A 6,177-nucleotide genomic window follows, 5' to 3' on the forward strand; every position below is an offset into this window, starting at 1 on the left:
AGAATGAGAACGGTGCCTTTACCAGATGAGCTACCCAGCAGCCCCATGGTTGCCATTTTTAATTATTTAATTTTTCAACACCTCAGCTCATACTGATGTAGACTGATTCAGACAAAACAGACAGGTTGGGAGAAGGTTGACAGTAAAGGTCAGTCACAAATCACTATTACATTACATCTTCATAATCAGTGTAATGTCAAAACATTTCTTTTTAATGGTTAGGTTGCCTGGCAAGAGTCCCCTCACACTCAATTTCCCCTCAATTTTTAAATAGTTTAGTGCGAGAATTTGAACCTCTACCGTGCTGTAAATGTTCATGCTGGACTTGGTTTCCAGTTTTGTTGCAGTAAGTTTTCCAGTAGTCAGGGTTGTGGTTGAAGACAGAACATTCATAGCTTCACCTGTAACATGGTAACAACAGTACTGGAACTGCCTATAGCAAGGGGGTCTGCAGGAACTGACCATTCACTGTTTATTGCTTTGAGCATAACCAGTACGAACGGGAAGCTCCATGCTTGTACAGTATCCCTGTGGTAAATAGCTGCGATACTGGTGCTGCCTTTAAGGATGGTAGCTGACAGATTCACTTGGGCGGTTTTTCAGAAGAGTTTCTACTTCTTCCCTTCATCAGCTCTTCAAGGAGGTACATTCTGGAGTGGGGTCAGGAGATTCCCGCTCAGAGCCTGACAGTGGCTTCGGTCCCTATGTACCAGGACACTATGCACCAGGACTTTTACACAGAAGACAAAAAAAGGAAACTCATTTCTTTCCGAGAGGACAAACACTTATTTCGTCAGGCTTTTTCTTTTTTTTTTTTTTTTTCTTTTTTTTCTTTCTTCGGGAGTCAAGCAACCAAAGGTGGGGGATGTCCACGAAGGAGAACCAACTTCTTTGTATTTTGCTAACAGAAAATCAAAGAAACAAAACATTGAAAACAGGATAACAAATAGAGAAAGGGGGAAATAACGAAAGCGTTACTTTTGTGCACGCAGTATAGCGAGTTTTTTTTAATTTTATTTTATTTTTTTAACATTCTGGAGTTGCAGAACGAGACAAGGAAAGAAAGTTACAACACGACGTGTCTTTTTTTAAGGTTTCTTTTTGTAAAATATTCAGACTTTTATTTTTTAGTTGTGTCTGTTTTTTGACATTTTATTAGCTGCAGTAGGACAATTTTTGTACAGATTCTAAAACTCGAACAATGCATTTTGTCCAGTTTTGCAATGTAGGTTTGATATCATTATTGTACTTTTAAAAATGAAACATTTAAACACAAACCGCTTAAAGCTACTACTTCCAGTCCGTTCCAAATTGAAAAACATAGCTGAACAGCTTCCATTAAGTTGAGAGGCAGAGCATCTGGAGAGCAGAAATAATTGAAAATGCATGGAGTTACGCTAGATGGTTAGGATTATTTAAAATAGTCTTTTAAATCACCGACCATGTAACGGATTCCCTCATATACAATACCAAGAGTATTTTTATTAAGAGCAAAAGACAATCATGACTATTTTTCTATTTATATTTTGGTCATAGTTCTATTTTTTTAGAGTGTAAAAGGAGAAACACAAACGTATCATGTATAGTTTATTTAATTAGCCTATTTAACAAAGTATGTAAATACTTAACATAGACAGAGGTTAGACAGCTTTCTATCTGGATAAGGGTCGATGCTTATTTGAGATTTTAGATGTTCTATTCACAAACAGGTATCCAGTTATCATGAAAATAGGTAAATTCTACTCTAACTCTGAAGCCAACATGTGAGGAGATTTTCATTGGGTTATTTCTATAAATAAGAATCTGTTTCAATTTTTTGAGTACCTTCTTGTCATAAAACTAAAGTCCATAATGTAGAAGATTTGTTGTTCCCTTTAGGGGAAAAAATCTTAAATATTTTGTTCTAATGTATTTTGAAGTTTAAAGAAATCAGAAATCATGCCCCCCATAAAATTACTAATGTTTTTATTTTATTTATAAGAAAACACTTCCTATGAATCCTATGAATTTCATGCTATAGCATGAAAGAAAATATGAGATATCTGCAGTAGCAAACAGGAAGGACTGATGCTCATGCAACATAAATCATTCAAATTATAATGACATTAAACTGTGTCAATTCAGTCATAACTGTTACGAAATTATGTTGTCCATCAGAAATGTGAGGACTATGTGGCATGAGCAGAATTAAATATTATCCAAAAGTTATATCATTTCCCTCTATCAAAGCCCCTATATATGATGTAGTTATATATTAGTAGCCTAAGCAATACTCATCTCTTAGACAGCCTGTGGCAGTGCAATCAATACTCTCATATTTGTGTGTTGTAAGACGCATCGACAAGCTACCCTTTGAGAAAGGGATACCGGCTGTCAACACAATATGAGAGTTTATCACGTGCAGAAGTTAAACAATTTAAAAGCATATAATGCTGTATAGAGCCTAACAATCTGACCATACTCAGAAAATGAACTTTCCGGAATACCCTCAAGAACGGCATTTAAATCACTTATTCGAATTTAAAACAGGAAGTCATTGCTCATTATTGCGATCATTTAATTGTTGCCGTAAAGTCATATATATATTTGTTTTGTATAAACACACTGTGCATTTTTTGTGGAGTGTTCTGTGGTGTTGAATCGTTCTCCAACACACTTGTGTTAACTAAGCATACGAATATCTCTGCTCTTATAACAGTGAACGGTGCTACCGTAGCTCCGCACTGACAGCCTCCCCAGAATACCCGCCGGCCTGCTCTGCGGGCAGGTGCCAGTATTGCAGAGCACCGCGCCGAAGAAGTGGTTTTAAGCGGTTTCGTTCTCGTAGTTGCTGAGAAGACTGTTGGGCAATCTCGCTTTTTTTTTGCGTGGACGTACAGGTCCAGTAAATAGTAAGTAATAGTAAGTAAACGTGTACAAAAACACTACAGAGTTGCATAAGAAACGATTTTTAAAACATGTCAAATTACGGGAATTTTGTTTTAAAATTGAGCGCCATGTTTTGTGTCCGATAATGTTTTGTTGTAGATGGCGGGAGTAGCTGTGGGTGGTTTTAGATTTTTGCTTTCACGATGCTGCTGTTACTTTGTTTTACTCCTTTCTTTCAGATTTTAAAAAGTTGTTTCTCTTGTGGGGCTTTTAATTCACTTGAAAACTTTTTTTAGATTTATTGTCATTTTTGTTGAAAAAAATGTTTTTTTTAAAAAGAAATTTCTTTAGATAATGTAGATCTTTAATAGGGAAATAACTTTTTTAGGAGTGTAGCTTTTAGCTTTTTTTAAAAGATTCATAGGATTTTGAAATTATGCTTTAGTCTGTTTGTACACGGTTTGTACACGGTCCATGCAAACCACAAATTTATTTAAACTTTTCTTTCCCATGTTTCTGATACTGTGCATCTTTTTCGTTTAAGTGTTCTTTCTCTTTCTCTCATATCCAAAAAGGGCTTTTCTGCATTCTTGGGGGGATAATTTGCAATGAAAACTTATCTTTCTTGTCAGCTTTGGGCCAAAAGTAAAACAGCAGTCAATCATATTAAAGTTACCATAGAATATTTCAGATTCTAAACTGGCATGGCGCTGCTTTATGGAAAATGTTAGTCGCCTGTCTTACAAATTTAAGATTACAATCTCCAAGCAGATGTTACAATTACAAAAAACTGAGGGAGAAGCATTTGGTTTATAATTACAAGTCAGTCACCATTACCTTACAAATGCTTGATCCATCCAACCAGACGTTTTCCATGCCTTTTCTTTCATCAAACTTCTCAACATTTTTAAAGGTATGCTATGCAGGATTTTTAGCCTTGCTGTGGTCCTGTGCTTGCAATCACTGAAGTCTCCTCCTCTGCCCTCAACCCCGCCCACACACCGCCATTGAGGGCACTATGGTTGGGGACACCCTTGAGCTCAGCAAGCATAGCTAGCTGGATAGCTAGAGGAAACGTTACTTACAAGGACTCCCACCCCACAGGTTCTGTAGCCACACCCACCCCTCCCCACACAGAAAAGAGTGTCACGCCCAGAAACGTCCCAAACTCATCTTAAAATGCAGGCGGGGGGGGGGGGGGGGGGGGGGGGGGGTGGGGGGGGGGGGGGTACAGATTCCTCAAATGTGTGCATAGACAGGTTGCCCGTGCATCATAGATATGGCTGTGCATGGTTATTTTATTATATATTCAAGGTCAAAATCCTGCATAGTATGCCTTTAGGACAAAAGCATAGGTAACAGTATAACACTGCAGAGTATTGAGTGCTTTCGGTACGACCCAAGACTCAGCATTTTGCCGTCCTTAAAATAGCCTAATCTAAAAAACAACTTTCAGGATACCAAAAAATATGAGATTTAATGATACTCCAATGGTGACATTTACCATATATTCTTTGTTGTCCGAAAGTGATATTTTCCAAAAGAAAAAATAGGCTATGTATACAACATGCATTGAAGGCATACTTGTGAACAGTTGTACTCAACTGGAAAATATGAATGAAAGCATACAAATCAAACATGCCTCTAAGGCTGGATAAGTTCCTTATCTAACTATAGGAACAGTTTTTAGCCATAAACAACCCCAACAGGATACAGTTTCAAATATGTTAAAAAGAATATGTGTCCACCCAAACATTTTGCATACAGTACATGAAACATACCTATTACACATAGGTCCCACATAATCTGATGAAAAATGAGCATGTCCACAATCAATTCTAGTCAACATATAGACATACAGATTTTTTTTTTGTCATCAATACTTATCAGAGATGGATCTGTCCTCTACCTGAGAATGCCTGGATGCATTTTCTCCCAGGTGCATTACTGTAGGTATAAATGCAGTTAGTTAGTCATACACCCAGTCAAAGAACAAGACAGCACTCAAGAGCCATTGATAACTTCTAAGTTCTGAAATACGGCAACATTTTCCTTTGACCGAATCGCACGTTCTTGATATTCTTGTAGCCTTCCTGTGCATAAAATGTCATTGATATTGATTCACTTTTTGAAGCAGTCAGATTTCTGGTGCCTAAAAGCTTTCTGGATGGTTAAACATCCTGGACACGTGGCAGAGCTTTAAAAATGCCTTGAAACCCATCTGGCTGATGTATTCTTGTGAAACAGAATGTGCAGCAGCATACTGTATGCACAATAAATACAGCAGGGTGGTTATGAGAAATCAGTCTGTGTCATGACGGAACCACTGCGAAATGCACTAAACTTGGAAAGTCAGTTTTTCCTCTTAGTAAATAAATAGACCTCTTGATTTTATTAAATTTCTCTTTTCTTTTGTAATTCAACTTCAAATACAGTGTCTGTGCAGAAAGGGCTATTCAATTAGAAATGCATTTTTCTAAAAAAAAAAAAGTAATGCAAGTTTTGTTTCCCTAAAGTAAGATGTTTTTGTAGAGAAATGTCAGGGATAGTATATATATATATCCCTGAATTAATGAATGTACATTATAGCTTGGTAAACTGAGATAAGGTTTCTTTTTGAACCTTTAGGGTTGGTTTCAAAATCATTGCTACTCTGGGGGAACCTTTAAGATTCATTAACCGTTTTGTGGGGTTCAATTAGGAGCTGCTTTAAAAGGTTAACAATTGAAAGGAAATGTAAAACTAAATCCAAACATACACAATTCAGAAGTAATCCCAGGTATTAAATGCCTGTGGGATTTTACAATTTGAACACTGGGAGTAAAATGTATCATCATTAAAAGGGCACCCAAAGTTGTTCTGTCCAAATTAAGTTAAATATTTCCCCTACATATGATTGTTTGCAATCTTTACTCTATGGACTATATGGCTAACGATTGTTAAAAAAAACATGCTGCCCTGGTCAATTATGTCTATGTTTTTATATAATTCAAAATAACTCTGGAGAGAAGATATACTTCTCTCTCACTGTTTTTACTGCTTGTGCTCTCTTTTTCTCTTTCTCTGTCTCTCTCGCTCTCTCTCTCTCTCTCAAAAGTGTTGTTTATGTACCTTACCAAAGACAACGAAGCCATCCATGCAACATTAAGCAAGCTGTCTGTCTGTCCAAGTACATCTTTAGGGGATAAAAAAGCTGAAATCTCATATGGTGAACATTTTTGCCCTTTTTTTTTTTTTTACATTTTCTGTTTGGTCGGCAATATCTTCCATAGGCAATTTGTGGCTGCTGTTTCCCACAAGCCCTTGCAA

At 36.9% G+C, this 6,177-nt stretch overlaps 1 protein-coding gene across 2 annotated transcripts in view; it reads left to right on the forward strand.

Annotated features, from left to right (window-relative positions):
- LOC118211712 (RNA-binding motif, single-stranded-interacting protein 2-like) overlaps nucleotides 1–4,052 on the forward strand; it is a 51,238-nt gene extending 47,186 nt beyond the window's left edge. Inside the window, exon 14 of one of the 2 annotated variants that reach the window (XM_035389124.1) lies at nucleotides 604–4,052. The gene's annotated coding sequence lies outside the window, so the exon portion shown is untranslated. The remainder of the gene's footprint in view (nucleotides 1–603) is intronic. The other variant, XM_035389123.1, reaches the window with a different exon arrangement.
- The last annotated feature ends 2,125 nt before the right edge of the window (nucleotides 4,053–6,177 follow it).

The sequence above is a fragment of the Anguilla anguilla genome, chromosome 13 (assembly GCF_013347855.1).
Source record: "Anguilla anguilla isolate fAngAng1 chromosome 13, fAngAng1.pri, whole genome shotgun sequence".
In the NCBI taxonomy this organism is placed as follows: domain Eukaryota; kingdom Metazoa; phylum Chordata; class Actinopteri; order Anguilliformes; family Anguillidae; genus Anguilla; species Anguilla anguilla.